Here is a 9218-nt window from a genome sequence, read left to right on the forward strand (position 1 = left end):
CCCCGATACGATTCCCGCGTTGTTCGGGTCGAGGATTCTGGGAATTCTTAGGGGGCGGGGCATATGGAAAGTTTTATAAATATTTCAGGGATCGGGGCGGAGTCTAAGATTAGTGTCTCCCCGACCCCGATATATGTGTGTATGTATGTGTGTATATATATATAATAGAATTTATACTATTAGTATATTTTCAAAATAAACTATACTTTTCTTGACCATTTTTTTACAATGCAATATAATATATATTTTTAATTTATAATGTGTCATTTTTTTATATTAGAAATTAATTTTTTTATGATTTGATGTTAAAAAATTGAGATATTATTAGAGTTTTTTATATAATAAAAATTAGTAGATTGTTTTTAATCATAAAAACTTATTAAAATTACAAGATTATTATTTTTAATTATTTCCCGAATCCCGTGAGAATTCCCGTTTGGGCGGGGATCAAAGAGTAAAAGAATCTCCGTTCAGATTAGGGGCGATGATAACATTTCCGGACCCCGAAGTGACCCGATGCATCTCGCTACAAACAAACTTCAAATATTTTTGTTATAATAATATAATTTTAATTTGTTTAGTAATTAGTCTTATATACCTTACAGTAAGTATCTAATCTCAAAATTCACGTGGTGAGTGATAATCGAACCCTACTACAAAATGTTAACTCTCACTACTTAAATTATCTAATCAAACTTTAACAGTATGTATGAAAAGAAAAAGAAGTAAAAAAATAATTTAGTGATTAACTTTATGTCATCACATTTTCATTTATTTATATTAAGAGATGTAATCAAAATTTTAAAAATATATTATTCTTTATTACGTAATTGCTATGTGAATATAATATAAAGTTAAAACAATAATTTTACGTATTAAAAATTATTTCTTTACAGGTACAAGTTCGTTCGAGATAATATATATATATAGGCCCGACATCGCACGGGTTTTTACGCTAGTTAAAATATTATAATCGGAACAAGCCTCCGATCTATTGACTCCAATATGATTGTGGAACAAAAATTAAGTTAAACAAATAATTTTTTCATTTTCATATCGCTTAACACATAAAATACGAAAATTCTTCCATCTAATAAATATTATAATGATATTTCGCAATAGAATCACAATTGATTTTCACATAAACATTATCTGGAAGTCTAGAACTCATTTTCAGAATTATCAGTTACATTCACTGAAATTGGAGTAAAAAATACCCTAACAAATATGAACAATTTTTTATTGTAAAGGTGATCTCTTGTGGTATCCACCACCTTCCCAGATTCGATGCGAGTCTTACGGATCTCCCAAAAAATCATATAAACTCTTCTGAGAAAAATTACCAAAACCCGTAACATGACACACAAAAATATTAAAATAAAATACCCTAACGTGCCAAAAAGATGTACACGAATAATAACCTTAACAAAAAAGGTACTCAACAAAATTTTATCCAAAAAAATTAAAACTCAATTTTATTAAAAAAACTGATAAATAAAAGTGAGTATGGGAGGGCGTAGGGGAGGAGGGAGGAGGATAGAAAAATGAGGGAGGGGCCACTACAAATTAGGGAGTTAGACTCTTAAAACCCTCTTTTTTCTTACGTAAATCCCTTTTTCTCTAGTCATATAATAAAGTCTCATTTATCTTTCACTATAAAGAAATATTGTATAATTCTTTTCATCACCTAATTAATGGATGCAAAATTTACAAATTTAAATAGCATGACATATTGAAAATTATATAAATACACTGAAAATTTTAAATTTTTTTTATAACTTTATGTTATATATTTTTTAAATTTAGAGACTTCCAATCAATGACCGATATGTAACAGCTTCAAGCAAAAAAAAAGTTTAAATGTGTCATACAACCATATTCACACTCCAGTTTTACTAAATTTATTAGCTAAATAAGAAAATATGAGTACATTAATTACGGCAAGGATGATCGTAATGTACTTCTTATTTACATGGAAAAAAAATGTAAACACAAATGTCTAATCTATTATAAAGTTGAACGTAAGCGATACTGGTTATGAAATATTATTTCAGAACAAAAGCTCTAATTCAATATAATTAAGGCAAAAGTATAGTTCCGATAAGCAAAGTTAATGAATTAGTAATGTATGTCATCAAATAATGGTGCAATAATGTGGTGAACAACATATTACCTTGTACTAATTTTATAACCCGTGCGATGCACGGGTCTTTATTAATATTTTTATATTATTTAAATTTATAATAAAACTTTTTTTTGATCATTATCTTATTAGTATATTTATAAGTAATAAATAAATATATGTTGTTAGCGGGATTCGAACATGAATCTTGGGTAGTGTATAAATAATAATATAAATATTTGTTGTTGGTGGGTTTCAAACCTGAAAGTTTTAGTAGTGTATAAATAATAATATAAATATTTGTTGTTGACGGGGTTCGAACCTGGAAACTTGAGTAGTATATATTCTTTTAGTATTTGAATCTAACGATCCTGATCACTTGATTAAAAAGATCTGACGGTCATAAATTGGGAAAACCAAACCAACCAAAAAAATATACCAAATTATACCTCATTCCGGTTATTATAGTATAGTATAGATCTGAATATATTTAAAATGATAAATGATAAGCTTCATAAATTATAAATTGAATTAAAATATCAGAACTCTATTTGGCCCTAATATCTAACACTTCTCACCCATAACCTAACATTTATAATCCCAAATATTCTCCTAAACCTTACATCTTCAAAAAAATAATGTTTCATAAAAATGTTAAATGCACTTAATTATTAAATGCACTTTATTTTATGTTCGCAAATTTATAGTAATTATAGATGAATCCGGAAATATATCTTATTTTTATTATAAGAGCGTGATTGTATACACATATGTTGGTAAAGAGAATAATTAAAGAGAATAATATGCTCTCTTGAATCTTGTAGTCCTTTCAAATCTATTATTTTCTTAAGATCTCCTCTCACAGTAGTTAAAAAAAGAACTAAGTTTTTTTGTTGAAAAATGTGGGTTTTAACCCTACACTATCTCGTCATTTTGAGTACATGATTATTACATGTAATGAATGATACATGGAGTGTGTTCTCCTCCAAGAGAGAATTTCAAGGAACATCTAATTATTCAAACTAAACTATTGAATGAATTAGATACAATCACGGTCCCTTAAGAGAGAAATTTGTTGTGAAATTTGAAGTCACACATTAATATGCTAAAGAGCTTTCCATAACTTTTTCTAGCAAGACACTTGTGTGGTGTTAACTTTTGTTGGCTATGTTAGGTCATACAACACTATAGAAGGGGGTTGAATATACAATCAAATCGATTTTAGACACAAAGTATATAACAATAATCAAGTTTATTTAATATAATAAGCTCTGTTATAAAGTAGGTTAAACTACTCTCTCAGTGATGAACAATATCACTAAGAGCTGCTAGGTTACAATGAATAATATTCTCGTGAATGATAACACATCTAGTGTAAACCCTAAGCTGTGTTTATATAGTACACAGTTACAAGATATCTTCTAATTGATATGGAATATAATTATATCTCCTAAAATATATCAATCAGATATTATCTTTTACAAGTCTTCTAGCTATCCAAGTCTTCATGCATATCTTCTTTTATTTTAGTCCAGATCATCTCCTGTAAATCAGCCGCATTCCTTACCTGACGGCCTTAAGTTCTGATATAAGTTTTGACTTCAGTAAGTCCTGATTTCCAGTAAATCCTGATATATCATGATATTAAGTTCTGAAAATAAACACATCAGATTAGTCATGACATCACAAATATATCTAACAATCTCCCTCAACTTTTAAATTATGAAAAATATACAAGTTAATAGATTTGATGATGTCAAAAACATTTAAGTGCAAATGCAATGAGAGTTTATTTAGACAACTAACTACAACTTACAGTACATGTAGCTTTACCAATATCACTGGATCAATCTGAATCCAAAGTGATTCCTTGTAAAGTCTTTTACCAGCTTGTCTCCAGCTTTTCTCAGAACTTCAACTAACTGTGCTTTGACTTGCATCAGTTCTTCATCTTCATTGTCACCAATCTGATAAATGGCTGTTCTGAGTGCATGAATTGATGTTCTTTCAAGACCATCTCCAAGTCTGATAACTCTAGGATGTGAAGAATCTTCATTGTAGCATAGACACTTTCCTTTCAGAATAACTTCCACCTTAGCAAAGTTCTTCCTCATAGGAATTTCTCTTCCATCATCTTCAGTTATTTTTGGAATATACTGAGAAACCTTTGTACCAGAGATTCTGAGAAGATCTCTTATAGCTTTCAAAATATATTCTGACCATCATCTTATAACATCAGATTTTACTTCCAGAAGGTCGTGAATATGTTGAAACTCTTTGACAGACTTCTTTAGCACATCAGTATCAGCTAGTTTGTAAGTTCTGCCATCATTGAGAAATAAGATCAATTTCTCTTTTAGATCATCTTTATCATGAACATCAATCACAATTTGAGCAGACGGCACTTTGTCAAGGTGCTTTTGTTTGATTTGTTCATATGGTTTGTCTGTCAACATGAATAGAACTCTGAGAGTAACTTCTACTCATGTTTGTATCTTTTCTTCATCAGAATCTAATCCAGCTCTATCTCTAGGTTGCTTGGCTCTTAACCCAAATGTTGTAATTTGATTAATCATTAGATTGGACTTAGGTTCCACTAGAGTAGCTTTGTTCCATAACAGCTTCTTCTTATCAGCAATTGTCATCTTTTTTCAAATCAACTTGAGCTCTGTCAGAGGTTGATGACTTGATCAGGATTTGCTGTCATTTATACCTTGATGTTCTAAAATGTCTTCACTCTGAACAACTTGAGCTATGTCAGAGGTTGTCTTAGATTCTTCTGTTATCTTCTTTCTTTTCAGAGTTTCAACAGTTTCATATTCTGCAGCTGTATCATCAAAAACCTGAACCATTTTGCACACAGGATCCATCAGGATTTGAGTAATCTTCATCTCCTGTTTCTTTGTTGGTTCATCAATCTTTCCTTTCCCTTTTGCCTTGGGATCAATTTCAACTTGTGATCTTGTCTTGGGCTTTGAAGCCTCAGAAGTTGACCTTTCCTTGATCACAATGCCTTTTTCCTTAGACCTTGGAGGTTTCTTTGCATTAGAAGCTTTAGACTTAGGATTTGTCTTCTCAGCTGTAAATCTAGATTCTTCCTCCTTTAGAGTCTCTAAATCCATTCCAGGATTATGCTTGAGAAACAATCTTTTAGCAATTTCTTCATCAAGGGTCTGAATCTTGGGATCCTTATAGTAGACAGTAGTCTCCCTTCCCTTAAGCTTCAGAGTTTGTAAAAACTTCTGAGAGTCTTGACTTTCAGCTTGAATCAGAATATCAGAACTTGATATCAGACTTTGATTATCGGAACTTGCTTTCAGAACTTGAGCATTCACAGCTTCAGAACTTGAATTCTTCTGTGTAGAAGATTTGCTAGAATCATCTTCAGAATCATCCTTTTTCTTCAGAGTTTGGCTAGTTGAGGATTTGGACTTAACTACCTTCTCCCCCTTTTTGGCATCATCTGATAGGAGTAGAGAAAGAAGGAGTTCCACTGAAGATTGGATCTCAGTTAATTGAATTTGTTGAGCAACTTAATTTTGCTAGACCTCATCCAGTTGGGCCTGCTGCTTCTCTTGAACTTTCTCAATTGCTTCCACTTTCTCTTGAATAGGTCTGATAAACCTCTTTTTGTCTAATTTGATCACTATGTCTAGCTTATCAGTTGTTTCTTGAATTTTATCAACCTTTGTTTGAGTTGTGGAGTGTAGACCTTGAAGAGATTTAGTAGTGAGAGCAGTGACTTTAAGTTGTGTCTTAAAATCAGAATTTGTCAGCAACTCATCAGCTTTTGAAATATGATCTTTCAGAATATTTGAGCTTGGAATGAATTCATGTTCATTCCACTTCTTGGTCCATTCAACTCCTCTGTGAGTTTTTTCTCATGGAACAGGAGCATCTTCTTCAACAAATTTAAGTAGTGCCTCATTTCCAAGAATTGGAGCATTAACTGGATCACTGTCTCCAGAACTTGATAACATCTCCTCATCTTCTGATAACACAAGAGTGTGTGTAGCTGAAGGAGATTCTGGAACTACTTCATCTGTTTCAGGATCCAAATCTAGAATTGGAGTTGTAGGAATATCAATATTTAATGGAGAAACAGGTGGAGTTGACACTTGTGCTGGTGGTGCTTCCAGATACAAAATAGCTGGTATATGTAACCTGTGAATATCAATTTAAGGACTTAATCCTGAATCTTCAAATGTGTTAGTTTCTTTGAGTGGAGATATAGGAGGTGTGATCACTGTGTCTGGAACAGTGTCTTCAGCAGTTGTCAAAGCTTCAATCACTATAGGTTCTGATGAGATCAGAGATTCCTGATCTCCTTCCAAAGCTTCTTCAGTACCCCAATATCGAGCTTGTGTAATTTTCACACCTGCTCTCTTCTTCTTTGATCTTCTGGATGGTGGAGTGACATGATCTCTATCAGAATTTGAAGACCTTTTCCTTTTCAAAATCCTAGAACCCTCAGCTTCATTCTCCTTCTGAAGAGTTGATTCTTCAGCTGCTATTGTCACAGGTTCCGATGCAGGAACCTGGACTTGTTCATCCTCATCTAATTCATCTCTCAGAACCAGCCTTCTCTTTCTCCTTGGTGGAGATTGAGGAACATATTTAGTTCTTTTGGTTGTAGGCCTAGAGGATGTGCCATATTTTACAACTGGCACCTTTTGAGAAGTACCAGAAGTTGGTTTGGTTTTGGATTTAAGAGGTGAGTTCTGATGGTAGGTACTGATGGTTGTGGTTGAGAGAATTGTGCTGGTTGGAAATAGGTTCTGATGGTAGGCCGTGGTTGAGAATTGGAAGGCTGTATTGGTGGAGGTTGAGAGGGTGCAACTTCAAGAAATTTGGGTGTGTATGTGTTGGGGTAAGAGTTTACTAAGAACTGTTTTACAGATTCAGGAATTTGAAGGGGTCTTAGTAAGTTTTCCTTATTATCAGTAGATAACAAGTCTGTGAAAGCCCTTTTATGAAGCTTAAAAGGTTGAATTGACTCACTAAAGTTTTGGGGCTTATCAGAACAACAAAAACTGTAAATAAGCTGACAGAACCTAGCAAAATAAATAGTATTTGGGTCCTCCTTCATCCTATCCCCAATAAAACCCAAAATAGCAGTAGCATAATCAAAATGAGTTTGATTTAGAAGTGCATACCCTATTTGCTGACTCAAATTTGGAATAGCATCAAAGTTGGAGCATTTGTTGGCAAAAGCTCTGGTGATGCCAAAAGCTCTAGTGATGCAGTCGAAAAAGAAACTCCACTCCCTTCTGATGTGGGGCCTTTTCAGTCGTCCCACCTTGGAAAAACTTTTCTCATAGCCAAGATTGGCCATCATACCCTGTAGCAGGTGATCTTCAATCTGAGCATTGAAAGTACAATTTTCTGGCAGATGTAGAGCTTGTCGAATAGTAGACAAGGTAACCAGGTGCTCATCTTCCCCAGATGTGAAAATGATGCTTGGAGACCCATCTTCACCACCATCATCATATACTCCAGTCCTCCAAAACTCCAGTATCTGTGTTCCTGAGAGTGATTGTGGTTGGGTCAAAGCATACCCAATCTCAATATGAGCAAGAAAGTCTTGGATAAAGTGAAGATCTGAAGGAACATCGTCCTTGGTGAGAAAAGCCATATAATTGTTGGGGATGAACTTGGCTCCATTAAAGATAACGTCCTTTGGTGCCATTTATGTAAGAAATTAAGTGAAAAGTTGTGTGTACGCAAGGTGTTTGATAAAATGCCTGCGAAAAATAGCTTCAGAGAATAATAGAGAGTAAAAGAGAGAAAGAGAATAAGAGAGATTAGAAAAGAGTAAAAATAGGTAAAAGATTGCAAAATCTTTTATCTCTCATATATATATATACACTCTCCACTAGTTACAACGGCTAAATTCTGAAGCAGAATCGACATTGGACACCTGGTAGCATGTAATCAGTCAAAACATTATTAGTGGGCACGGTAAACGTGCAGTAATTATTGCTCACATGCTGTTACCAAAATAAACACACAACCCATCAACCAAGTGATTATTACTATTTTTATCTCACCTAATTAATTTATGATAAAATATGACCGTTACAGTAAATACCAAAAATAAGTCAAGTAATTAAATAATGTCACGTAAGCATCAGAGTTTCCATCAGGATTTGCATCAAAACTTGACTATTATCAGAATTTAATACTCAAAAAGTGAATGACTGTTTATGTGATTCTTTACATAAATACTGACTGGTTTCTTCAGAGTTTAATCATCAGAACTTTCATCAGAACTTGTCCTCAGAATTTATGCAAATAATGCTTAACTGTTTATCTGAAACAACTTATTCACCACAGTAGTTTTCATCATTCATATGGAGTGATAGTGTGTGTATGTGCAAATGATCAGATAAAGATTAAAGTCTGATAAACTTCAGTATATCTTAGAAATAAGGCATAACTAAGAAAAGTGCTTAAAATCTGTCTTTAATTTTGAAGTCTAATATAGAATAAATTTATGCAAGTATCCACCTCAACTGTTTGTGCTCATTTTATGCATCTTTTGAAATTCTTTTGACAGTGGCTTCTCAGTGTAAATGAGTTACAACTGCTATCAGAATTTATGCTGTTATCAGAATATTTCTCCAGTAATCAGAGAATGTGAAAAGTCACCAAGAAAAAATTGCTTTTCTAATGCATATTACTTAATACCAGCATTGCACTTGGGTCTTCCCTGTCACATATTTACTCTAGATCTCAAAGGAGTGCCTGATTTCAATTTTTCTTTTCTTTTTTTTTCTTCAGATAAGTGAGGCTTATAAAGCATGTAGTTCATCCTTAAGATTTACTGACATCAGAATTTGACAGATAAGAAGCAATAATCTAGCTTGTGACTTAGTAATAAGATACACAAAGTAAATTTGACTAAGATCAAAATCAGAATTTTTGTGTGTTATTAATTTCCACATAAACAACTAATTCAAACATGGGATACATAGTTTGTTAAAGACTACTAAGTCAGCATCTAACAAAATAATCCTCATTGGAGTGAATAGTCACAGAACATTCAAAACACTTTTAGAGTTTATAGAATCACATCATATAATAATCAGTATTT

The sequence above is a fragment of the Apium graveolens genome, chromosome 6, assembly GCF_009905375.1.
Source record: "Apium graveolens cultivar Ventura chromosome 6, ASM990537v1, whole genome shotgun sequence".
NCBI classification, from domain to species: domain Eukaryota; kingdom Viridiplantae; phylum Streptophyta; class Magnoliopsida; order Apiales; family Apiaceae; genus Apium; species Apium graveolens.